A 13,629-nucleotide genomic window follows, 5' to 3' on the forward strand; every position below is an offset into this window, starting at 1 on the left:
CAGGCGGGCCAGGCGGGGAGTTGTGGGGAGAGAGGGAGGGATCACCACAGGTAGCGAGATGCCAGACATGAGTGTGGGAGCCATTTTGGAAAGGTCATCCATTCCCCAGTCACCCCAGACGACACCACATGCTTGGCTTCCTGAATGGTGCCTTCTGAAATGACTGACCCTCACAATAATGGACAAAATAAGACGGTTGTTTCAAGTCACTTAAATTATGGGGTTAGTTTGTTAACGTGGTAATAGGCAACATAAACACACACCCCACTTCAGTTTTATGCGAGTTTTATAGTCCTTAACTTTATATTTGTATGAGTATATGGGTAAATAGATGCGCATACATATTACCATAAAACTACATCTAAATTCAAAAGGAACTTTTTAAAATTTATTTTTATCAGAGCATTATATTTATACATATGCGCAGGGAATTTGATTTCAGTTCCTGTTCTTTGTTGTCTTCCTCCCCCTATTCTTCCTCTACTGATCTTTTCACTCATTTATTTGTTTGTTTTTGATTGGTTCTTCCTACCTAGACATAGAGGTGAAATTCTCGTGGTATTCTTACATATGCCCTTAATGTGATTTTGTTAAATTCACTCCATAGTTCCTCCCCTTTCTCATCCCCTCTCACTCCCTTTTGATCTCTTTCTTCTACTGCACTGATTTTCCCCATATCTTTATGATATTCAATCTTCCCTCTCTTTCCTTATTTGGTCTAGCTTCCACATAGGAGAGAAAACATTTGACCCTTGATTTTTCTAAGACTGACTTATGCCTCTTAGCATGGAGTTTGCCACTTCCATCCATTTACCAGTAAAGGCCATAATTTCATTTTTTTTTTTAATTCATTTATTTTAGGGCTGAGGAGATAGCTCAGTTGGTAGAGTGCTTGCCTTACAAGCACAAGGCCCTGGGTTTAATCCTCAGCACCACAAAAAAAAAAAAAAAAAAAAAAAAAAAAATTCATTTTTTAAAATTTTCTTTTTAATTTTTTACAGACTGAATTTTGATTCATTGTACACAAATGGGGTACATCACTTCATTTCTATGGTTGTGCACGATGTAGATTCATGCCATTCATGTAATCATACATGTACATAGGGTAATGATGTCTGTCTTATTCCACCATTTTTCATACCCCCTCCCTCTCATTCCCCTCTATGTAATCTAAAGTTCCTTCATTCTTCTCTCACCCCCCATTCTCCTCCTCCATTATATATCATTATCCACTTATCAGGGAAAGATTGTGGAACCAACCTAGATGCCCTTCATCAGATGAATGGATAAAGAAGCTGTGGTATATAGACACAATGGAATATTATTCAACCATAGAGAAGAATAATATTATGGCATTTGCAGATAAATGGATGGAATTGGAGAATATCATGCTAAGTGAAATAAGCCAATCCCAAAATTTCATTCTTTTTTGTCACTGAGTAAAACTCCATTGTGTGTGTGTGTGTGTATATATATATATATATATATATATATATATATATATACCACATTTTCTTTTTTATATAATTTTTTATTTGTTCTTAGAATGCATTTTGACACATCATACATAAATGGAGTATAACTTCTCATTCTTCTGGTTGTACATGATGTAGAATCACACCAGTCGTGTAATCATGTATGTACATAGGGTGGTAATGTCTGATTCATTCTGTTATGCTTCCTATTCCTGTGTCCCCTCCTCTCCCTTCACTCCCCTCTGTCTAATCCAACGTATCTCTCTCCTTCCCTAGCAGTCTTGCTCCTTCATTCAACTGTTGATGGGCATTTGGGCTGATTCCATAATTTGGCCATTGTCAAAAGAAATTTTCCATTATGTTTAGCCCTCTATATCAACAGGTTCTGCACCAACCAACTGTGGATCAGAAATATAATTAGGCCTAAAATAGTAGCATTTGCACTATGCACAAACTTTACAACGTAAGTGCTTTGTAAATAGTTGTTATACTATATTGCTAACAGATAAGTGACAAGAAAAAAAGTCAATGCAGGTACAATTTAAAAACAATTTTTTTTAATGCTCGCAATTGAAACTAGGAGTGCTTTACCACTGCTGCATCCCTCGTCCTTTTTATTTTTTTATTTTTAGACAGTGTCTCACACTATTGCTGAGATTCTTCCTAAGTGGCTGAGGCTGGCCTCAAATTTGCAATCCTCCTTCCTCAGCCTCCTGAGTAGCTGGGATTATAGACACGTGCCACTGTGCCTATCTAAAAATTATTTTCAATCCAGAGTTAGTTGACGGTGAATATTCACAGCTATTGATACGCAGGGCTAACAGTAACTTCAAATTTGTATGATAGAGTTATTTTCAGGATCATATACGTTAGGGTAGCACATTACCTGTTCAAAGACCCGCAAGACTGATTCATTTGGTGGAATATCTAAGGAAACAGCAGTTGTCTTTAAGAAAATTAAACCTATCTCTAAAAGTTAGCGGAGGGAGAATCTCCACTTGGGAAGAATAACTTCTCTTCACAGAACTGGTTCAGTTATCCTGACTGTATCTTTGGAGGGCACCCGTTAACTTTGGATGCCACCTCCACTGTCCTTTAAAGGCCATGCTCCACTTTAACACTCTGACCCAAGCCAGAGAACATAGCTTGTCCTTCATACTTAGGGATCAAACCAAAAGGAGGTTGGAACATTTCAAGACCCTATAAAAGGTAAGAAAATCACACCATACAGTTTGTTTTCTCAGATCTTAGACTCAAGGAAGATCCACCTATTTCAGGATCCAGGGTTTAGAGAGAAAAAACAGCTGTGATTCATGTGCTCCTGAGACTGACATGGGTTTCATGGGTTCCCCTAGGTTACGCAGTATGTCTATCCCATCATGAAAGTTTATGTACACATATTATGGGACGCATTTCATTTGAGCTTTAGTAAAAACAACATCTCCAAAATATATGTAAGAAATGTACAAGAACAATCTTTATGGACTCTCTTCTGGATTTCCCTGGATGGGTTAAAAGAATCTGCTAGGGTATTTAACCTGAAAACCCCAAAAGCTATCACAAGGGCTGGGGGTGTGGCTCAGTGGTAGAGCACTTGTCTGGCATGTGTGGGGCACTGGGTTCAATCCTTGGTCCCACATTAAAAAGATAAATAAATAAAAAAGTTTTTTAAATGCCACACCCTTTCTTAAAAAAAAAAAAAGCTATCACAATCTGGGGTGTAGGATGGAAAAAAGAGAGAGAACTTTATAGAGATTGGCAAGGGGCAGATTTTGAAAGCTTTATGAGCCATCTTAAAGGGTTAGAACTTTGTCTCATAGTCAATAAAGTGCGCATAAAAGGGATTAAGCAAGTAAGTGACACGATCAAATTCACTTTTGAGAAGAGTCATCTGGGAGGCAGGGTTGAAGATGGATTGGTGAGAGTGCAAACAGGCAGCTGCTGCAATAATCCGGAGGAGAGATGGCAAGTCTTACTGGACTTCCTATTTCCAACACCGACATAGAGCACAATAAATGATTAATGGATGTTTAAATAAATGCTCGACTAGACATAGCTAAAAGGATTTCCAAGTAGCAGTAAAAACAGAAAAATGACAGATGCACTAAACTTAAAGTCAGTGATGCACAACAATCAAAGGACAAATACTCCAACTTAAAAACAGACTTTCATGGGGCTTGAATGGACATTTCTCTAAAGAAGATGTATAAATGGCCAATAGGCACATAAAAAGATGTTCAACATTATGAGTCATTAGGGAAGTGAAAATCAAAGCCACAATCAAAGACCACTTCACACTCACCAGGATGGCTGTAAGCAAAATGTTGTTGGTCAGAATGTGAAGAAATTCTAACCCCCATCCATTGCTGGTGAGAGCCTAGGCGTGTCCTAGGATTGTGTCAGTGAAAAGAAGCTATGACATCCCTATAGGTCTGTATTTTCCACACATAAAGACTTTCTTACAAAGGTTAGCCCTCTTTTATTGCCAGATATATTTAGATAAAATAAAAATAACATGCAAAAAATATTCATGATTTTAAGAATTTTGTCTAGTTCAAAAATAATTTTGGTTCACTTCTGAGAGTCAGTGAAGGTGGGACTCGAATGCTCTCTTGTCCTAGTCTGTATTGTGGAGACTTTCAAGATGGTCATTGTTACAGAGCACTAATCTCCAAAATCTATAAGGAACTTAAAAGAATCTTTACACCAAAAATAGAAAGAACCCAATCAATAAATAGGCTAAGGAACTGGACAAACACAGAAGAAGATATACAGGTGATCAACAAATAAATGAAAAAGTGCTCATCGTCTCTAGTAATTAGAGAAATGCAAATCAAAACCACCCTAAGATTTCATATAACTCCAATTAGAATGGCTATTATCAAGAACACAAGCAATAGTAAGTGTTGGTGTGGATGTGGGGAAAAAGGCACACTCATACGTTGCTGGTGGAGTTGCAAATTAGTGCAGCCACTCTGAAAAGCACTATGGAGATTCCTCAGAAAACTTGGAATGGACCCACCATTTGACCCAGTTATCCCACTCCTGGGTTTATACCCAAAGGACTTAAAATCAGCATACTACAGTGATGCAGCCACATCAATGTTCATAGCAGCTCAATTCACAATAGCTAGATTGTGGAACCAACTGAGATGCCCTTCAATTGATGAATGGATAAAGAAACTGTAGTATATATACACAATGGAATATTACTCAGTCATAAAGAAGAATAAAATTATGGCATTTGTTGGTAAATGAATAGAGTCGGAGAATATCATGCTTAGTGAAATAAGCCAATCCCCCAAAACCAAAGGCCTGATGATTTCTTTGACAAGTGGATGATGATAAATAACGGGGGTGGGGAGGAGGCAAGAATGGAGGAAATTTGGATGGTGTAGAGGAAAAGGGGTGAAAGGGGTGGTGATGGAAAAACAGTAGAATGAAACACACAGTATTATCCTATATATATATGTATGATTACATGAATGGCATGAATCTACATTGTGTACAACCATAGAAATGAAAAGTTGTACCCAATTTGTGTACAATGAATCAAAATGTAGTGTGTAAAAGTAAAAATAAAATTTTTTTAAAAAGATGGTCTTTGTTCCTGTCATTCAGGTCCATTGATAGATATCTTCTAGATTTAGAAAAATGCTTTTTCTCTTTGAAGACCTCTGGACTAGGGGATACTTCAGGTCACCAGTTGCATCCTTTATAAGAGGGACCAGAAATACAGCATAGATATGCTTAGTACTATAACCAGAAGCATCTTAAATGTCAAGATAACAAGATGCAAGTCTTATAAATTAATTTAATTGACACATACAAATTGTATATAGGGATGAGTGTGGTGGCCCAAACCTGTGATCCCAGATTGAGAGGCTGAAGGAGGAAGATCACAGATTTGAGGTCATCCTCAGCAGTTTGGCGAAGCCCTGAGCCATTTAGGAAGACTGTGTCAAGATAGAAAATAAAAAGGGCTGGAAATGTGGCTCAGTGAATAAGTGCCCTGGGTCAAATCCTCAGTAGGAAAAAAAAAATTGTATGTAGTTATCATGCACATGTTATTTTGAAATAGCATGTATATATTATTTTGAAACACGTGGAAAGGCTAACTCGAGCTAATCAACATACACATTAACTTGCTTGGCTTGTGTGTGTTTGTGTGTGTGTGTGTGTGTGCGTTGAGAACTTTGAAAATCTCTCAGGAATTTTCACAAATACAATATATTTTGATGAACTGTAGTCACCATGTTGCATGTTAGCTCTCTTGAACTTACTCCTTCTACCTAAAATTTTATGACCTTTTGACCAACATCTCTCTAATGCAACCCTCCTCTACCCATCCCCTTGGACTTTCCATTCTCTGCTCTATTTCAACTATGAATTCAACCTTTTTAGATTCACATGCAAGTGAGATCATGTTCGTCTTGTTGTGTCTACTTATAATGTTCTCCAGGTTCTTCCATGTAGACACAAACAACATGATTTTCTTCTTTTTCAAGGCTGGCTCCTATTCCTCTGTGTATATGAACCATGTTTTCTTTATTCATTTACTCTGTGGCGAATGCTTAGGTTGATTCTATATCTTGCCTATTGTGAATTATGTTGCAATGTCATTGGGAGTGCAGATGTTTTTCCACGTGCTGATTTCATTTTTTTTTAGATAATCACTGGAAGTGGGATTGTTGGATACTATAATAGTTCTATTTTTATTTTATTTTATTATATTTTATTTTATTTCTTTCAAGACTGAGGACTGAACTCAGGGCCTTGCACATGCTAGGCAAGTGCTCTGCCACTGAGTTAAATCCCAACCCCTATTTTTTATTTTTGGAGGAAACTTTACTATCTTATATAATAGCTGTATTCATTTACCCTCACAGCAACAGTGCACAGGGATTTTCTTTTCTACATATTCTCAGTGATATTCCTTTTTTATCTTTTTCATAATAACTATGCTAACAGGTGTGAGATGATATCTCATTGTGGTTTTAATTTTCAAACCTGTCAGTCATTTCTAATTCTTCTTTTGAAAGATACCTGTTCAGATACCTTGCCCATTTTTAATTGATTTTTTTGTTTGTTTCTTACTGTCGAATTGAGTTTCTTCTATATTTTGGATATTAACCCCTTATCAGATGTATAGTTTGCAATATGGTAAACAAGCAGACTACCGATAAGATCTCCAGTGACAAGAGAGCATGATGCAGATTTAAAGGATATCATTGTTAGAATACAAGTAGAAGACTCTTTAAAATTCCAAGTGCATTTCAATTTAATAATGTTGACAGATGATAAAGGGATCTTGTTTCCATATTTTAATTGATGGCATTATAGCCATACCTAATTGTGGAATTTGTTACATATTTGTGCATGCTCACAATATAACAATATGACTTGACCAATTACATTCTCCAGTATTTCCTCCTTTCCTCCTCTCCTGTTCCCCCTGGCCCCTTCCTCTACTCCATTCAATTTTCACAAGATTCCTACACACACATTTCTTTTCTTTCCTTTTCCTTTCTAGCACCTGCATGTGAGAAAAACATATGATCCTTGACCTTCCAAGTTTGGCTTATTTCACTTAACATAACATTCTCAAGTTTCATTCATTCACCTGCAAATGAAAAAATGGCTGAATGAAACCCCTTATTTATGGCTGAATGAAACCCCTCTGGGGAATGAATATATATATATATTTTTTCTTTGTCCATTCATCCACTGGTAGACACCTAGTCTGGTTCCATAGTTTAGCCATCGAGAATTGTGCTGCTAATAAACTTGGGTATGCATGTATCACTAGAGTATGGTGACATTAATTCTTTAGGATAAATACTAGGGAATGGTATAAATGGATCTTACGATGTTTCCATGACTGAACTTTTGAAGAAACACCATACTGATTTCCATAGTGGTTGTACTAATTTTTAATCCTACCAACAGTGTAAAAGTGTTCCTGTTAATCCACATCCTCTCCAGCACTTAGTATTGTTCATATTCTTAATGGCCCTCATTACAGCTGAAATGAGATGAAATCTCAAAGCAATTTTGATTTGCATTCCCCTGATTACTAGGGATGCTGAACATTTTTTTTTCATATATTTGTTGGCCATTTGTATTTCTTCTTTTGAGAAATGTCTGTTTAGTGGGTTTTTTTGCACCCATTTATTGATTGGATTATTTTCTGTTTTGGTGATAAGATTTTATTAGTTCTTTATATATTTTTGGATATGAATCCTTTGTCAGAAGAATAACTAGCAAAGATTTCCTCCCATTCTGCAAGTTCTTTCTTCACATTCTTAATTGTTGCCTTTGTTGTGCAGAAACTTTTTAATTTGACGTCGTCTAATTTATTAACTCTTGGCATTATTTCCTGAGCTTTAGTGGTCTATTGGGAAAGTCACCATCTGTGCCTCCATGTCAGAGTGTTCACCTGTGTTTTCCTCTAGGAGTTGCATAATTTCTGGTCTAATTCCCAGGTCTTTGATTCATTTTATGTTGACTTTTGTGCAGGGTGAGCGATACAGGTCTAGTCCATTCATTCACATGAGGATAATCAGTTTTCCAGCAGCTCTTAATTAAAAGGCTGTCTTTTCTTCAGTGTTTTTGGAGTCTTTGTCAAGGATGGGATAACTAATTGTGGGTTTGTTTCTGTGTCCTCTGTTCTGCACCATTGGTCTATGTGTCTATTTTTATGCCAGTACCATGCAGTTTTGTCACTTTAGTCCTGTAGTATAATTTTGTATTTTGATGACTCCAGCATTGTTGTTGTTTTTTGTTTTGTTTTCTTGGTTTTTGTTTTTTTGTTTTGTTTTTTTGTTTTTGCTTAGAATTGCTTTGGTTATTCTGCATGTTTTATTCTTCCAAATGAGTTTTTAGTACTGTTTTTTTTCTAGTTTTGTGAAGAATGCCATTGGCATTTTTATGGGGATTGCATTGAATGTGTATATTGCTTTTGTTAGTATGGTCATAATAAATGAATCTTTTTAAGTTATAGTAAATGATAGAAAAAATAAGTTATTATTTTTATTTTTTATTGCTATTACTTTTTCCAATAGCTTTAGGACACTATTGCTAAAACAATGACCTTTGCTTTCAAGAGGATTATAGATGGTTATTTTACCTTTAGTCTAGACAATAAAGCCATTTTGGTGAATGTGGTCTATAAACAAAATCAGTGAGTTTCACCAGAGGATGAATGCATTTATATTTGCATTTTATATCAAATATTAGTGTGTGTGTGATACTGTATGAGAAATAGGAGAAATATCTATTCAGAAAAAAAAAAAAAACTTGAAGAAAGATTAGTTTGGAAGTCAGAAGGTTTGAAAGCCTAAAAATGGCAGCCACTGATAAAGAAGATGAGGAGGAAAGAAGAGAGTAAGAAAGTACTCAGGCACCATGATCAGGCCATGGCCAGGATCTGAGGTTCTCGCTGGGTATGGTCAATGCACTGTGATTCCATTGAGATGGAAACCAAGAATGCAGAACAGAAACCAAAGGGAGAGGAAACATGGTAATTTATTTTATAATGAGAATTATTTTGTAAGGCAATTGTACTTGTTGGGGGAAAAAATCACCGTGAAAACAAGGTTTAATCAAATTTGACCAGGAAAGTGAAGAGTTGTACAGAACTCAAAATCCAAAATGTCACTTATTCCTTGAGAAAATTTAACTCCATCATATAAAATGAGTAAGCACAGAGAGGGAAAGGTGTTTTAAAAAGTTAAACATAAAGGGTTTTCATTACATTTTCAGCTTCTCAACAGATGATTTGATTTTGACAAAATCAAAATATATACACAAATAAAGGTTATTTTCTCCCTAGCAGTCAAGTATTCATTTGCAAGAAGCCAAATCCAAGGGTTGGGGATATAGCTTAGTTGGTAGAGTGTTTGCCTTGCAAGCACAAGACCCTGGGTTCAATCCCCAGCACCGGAGAGGGGGGAAAAAAAAATTAAAAAAAAAAAAAAAGAATAGAAGAATCCAAATCTTGGGAATAATTAGGGTTTCAGAGGCCTGCAATCTGGAAATTTCTGCAACCAAAAAATAACTGTAGCTATAGAGTAGCTGACAAGCCATTTATTAAAACAGCAGCCTACTAATGCTTCTCCTTGTTTCAAGGTTACATTATAAATCAACTAAGAGGGGCAAAAACCTTGGAGGAGATCTGTAGGAGGATGAGCAGACAATTCAAACTATAAAAAAGTCCTAAAGTGCGCATCTTACTTACAGAAAGAATGAGATTTGAAAGGATGATAATTAACAGAAATTAACACAGCTGGCATCCAGCAAGTTTCAACTGCAAAGATCATATAAATTGATTTATAGTGTTCCCCTGTGACTAATGAAGGTAGATTGGTGACCATATTGTTCTAAACGATTGCATTAGAGAACATTATTACTTTCAAGAAGCTTGCATTAATAATAAAGTCATTATCACCAAAGAATAAACAAAATAACAATTTTTAGGGTCAACATTTGCGATTTTGAAACTCATATTCCACTATTAAATATCTTTCAAAATGATTATAAAGAAAACTCTGAAAAAACGCCCATGCTGCTCTTTATTTTATTTTTCCCTTGGAAGAAAGAGGGGCTTCAAAACCTTCCTGAAGTCAGCACTTAGAAAGGTTAATTATTCATATAGAACAATGAAGTAGAAGCCCCAGATTTAATTGGACACATGCTTCTCACATTTAAAGATAGGGGAGTAGATAATGACGTCCCTTTTGTGTCCTTCCAAAAGAAATATGGGGAACTGATAATGTCTCACATAAGTCTTAAAGGGAGAAAATGTAGACCGTGCACTTTTACAAATCACTCATTAACAAACAAGCTCAGAAGAAATGTGGTCTCCATAAAATGTGATCCTTTCACAGGGTTTAAATATGGTCAAATTTAAATATCTTAGAAACTGATTAATTTGACATCCTTAACCTCCAGAGATTAAGGGGGAATTTTTATGTATAAAGCATTAGCTAGATAGAGAGACTCCTGGATCAAGGAAATAGTGGAAAGAAATTTAAAAGAAATGGGTCAGAGAACATTCCATCAATGAATCATGGTCCAGACTTGTACAGAAATGACGAAAATGATTTTTTTTTATTGAAGCAAATAGACTACATTATAACTACACAAAGAGATTAATTATATCTTTTTGTTTACCTCTGTATTAACCAATACCTAGTGCAGTGTCTAACACACAATAGTAGACAAAGTATATACAAGAAGATATAAACAAAACAGGTATAAACAAGAAGGAACATATTCTTAAAATAGAGTATGAACTCATTCATTCACCAAAATTTTAATGCAAATTCTTTATTGGACTATTAGATACAGAAGAATGTATACATTGTAAATGTACTTTATACTGTGTATAGAAATGTATACATTATGAATGTACTAAATGCACTAAACCTCCTTTCAGACTTTACCCACCCTCCCTCAAAAGGTAACTATTTTTCTGACCTCTAACAACACTATTTTACTATTTTTAAAAAAAATTTTTTAAGATGTTAATAGACCTTTATTTTATTCATTTATTTATATGTGGTGCTAAGGATCAAACCCAGCGCCTCACATGCTAGGCAATCACTCCACCACTGAGCTACAACCCCAGCCCACTTCTCTTCAGATCGTATAAATCTTTTACCTTTTACTCTTTAACTATTGATGGCATCTGTGAACTTTCTAGGATTTGGGTAGTTATGAATAGTGCTACAAGGAATAGTCTTATTATGTCTTTGAAAGAACAAATGTGTCCATTTCTTCTGTATATAACTAGAAATAGAATTGCTCATTCTTTGTATATGAATATAATCAGCTTTAAAAGATGTTTTCAAATAGTTTTCCAAAGTGAGAGAGAAAACTTCTGTGCAGAATGTTCTTAAGTGATAGGTAAGAGTTCTTTATCAGATTGTGTGTGTGTGTGTGTGTGTGTGTGTGTGTGTGTGTGTGTTTGTGTGTGTTTATAGCAAATATATGAATATTTTCTCCTACTTGATGACTTTGATGTCACTTTCTTAATGTCATTTTGATAAACAGAAGTTCCCAATGTACTTCAATGCTTGCCTATGAAAATTTGCGGATGTTTAGTAGTAGTAGCAATTGTATTGGATATTGAGAATAATAAAAACGAATAGCAAGAGAAATGTTTTTCCTACAAGCATATGGTTTTTGAGATAAACATGAAAGTCAACCTAAAGAAATAATTAATATACAAATTTTGGGTTTGTAACAGAACATAAGACTTTTGTACACTTATATTTTTTCAAAAGCTACAGCATGCAGAGCAATTGTGATAAGAAAGTTATAAAAATGGAAGCAACAGTTGTGAATTCTGTCAGCAATGGAGAGCAAGCGCTGTTCTGTCCTACAGTGCAATTAATGTGTCCAAAATATAAATCCTTAATCTTTATCCTCAAACTCACTCCCCGTCCTTGTGTTCCTCGTTAAATAAATGGCACCTGTTATGCAGGTCAAAACCCTTGAAGGCATCCTTAATTTCTTTTCCTTTTACAATCCACATCCAATCTGCTTTTGAAAAACCAGACTCTGCCAGACAAGGTGGACCATGCCTGTAATCCCAGAGACTCGAGAGGCTGAGGCAGGAGAATTACAAGGTTAAAGCCAGCCTCAGCAACTTCGCAAGGACCTGAGAAACTTAGTAAGACCCTGTCTCAAAATGAAAAATAAAAAGGATTGGGGATGTGGCTCAGTAGGTAAGTGCCCCTGGGTTCAATCCCCAGTACAAGAAAGAAAGAAAGAAAGGAAGGAAGGAAGAAAGAAAGAAAGAAAGGAAGGAAGGAAGAAAGAAAGAAAGAAAAGAAAAGAAAAGTAAAACTAGACTCTGATCTGTCATCACACATCAATGGCTACCATGTCAATTCAAAATGTTGATTGTTTTTTTCTCTTCTACTGTGATCTCTCATAGTCTCCTCCTCAAGAGTAGTTTGAATGTTAAAGACATTAATTATGTCTCACTTTGGCCTCACACTTTCTTTGGAAATCTCAACATATCTGAAGTAAAATGTAACTTTCTTTGCATGGGGAACCAGGTCCTGCAGACTTGGTGATGGTCCAGGCTCCGGTATTATAACCTATCCCTGCTCTCCCCACTCACCAGCCCTCTCACCCTGGCCGTCCTCTTCCTAATGGCTCCTCCACCACGCTTTGCGTTGCTCACCGTTCATTCGCTCCCCAAGTGTGACCCCCTCGTTTCCCTCTTTCCCACTCACTAGATCATAAGCTGTGACTTTGCCCCTGCTGACATCATTCTCGTTCCTTTCTGGTCACTATCTGTCATTCCTTATCTATTCACGTCTTTGTTTATTTTCTACCTTTTATTGAAATCTTCTTTATTAGAAGGTATGTTTTTATTTTTTCCTGTTGTCTTTTTTACAGTATTTCACATTACCAAAAAGTGCTTAGCACAGAGCAGCTCTCAGTACGTACTGCTGAATAAATGAGACAGACCAAAGTACTCCCTAATCACAAGCCAGCATGAGATAATTAGTTCATATTCACAGAAATGAGAGCAATGGAAAGCCCAGCCACTCTGGATTTTTATTGCTTCTATTGTTATTGATTGATGACAATTTAAAAGTTTTGATAAGAAACTGCCCAAATTGAACACAAGAAAACACAAAACCTATAACTCCTTTGTATCAACAGAAAATGGTCATTAATTAGCAAAATACAGTGAGAATTATTTTCTTCGATCTCAAGCCTTTCTCTCACACTATGCATAAGTTTGGATGTACACTGTCACATTATGATACCGAGCTTAACATTTCCAACATTCTGTCTAATACGTTGTCCTAAATCCTTTAAAATTCAATACTTCCAGAATGTTCTTAGTAATTGTGCCACTCTTCATAAGCTGATCCAAAAAGTTTGCATTATTTTCTAAACTCTGAAACAGTTATATTATATTTCAAGTTTATATTATCCTCTAAATTCTGAAACAGTTTATTCTTCTCTTTGAAAACCTTTGTTCCCTTGACAACTTCTAGAATAATTCTGTGGGTTAGCTCCTACGTACAAGCCAATTCTTCTGTCTCCTTCACTTGTTTCTCTGCCCCAGGTTGCCATCTTTAGGCATTCTCTTCTTGATCTACTCTCACTCTTTGTTGATCTCATC

The sequence above is a fragment of the Sciurus carolinensis genome, chromosome 4, assembly GCF_902686445.1.
Source record: "Sciurus carolinensis chromosome 4, mSciCar1.2, whole genome shotgun sequence".
NCBI classification, from domain to species: domain Eukaryota; kingdom Metazoa; phylum Chordata; class Mammalia; order Rodentia; family Sciuridae; genus Sciurus; species Sciurus carolinensis.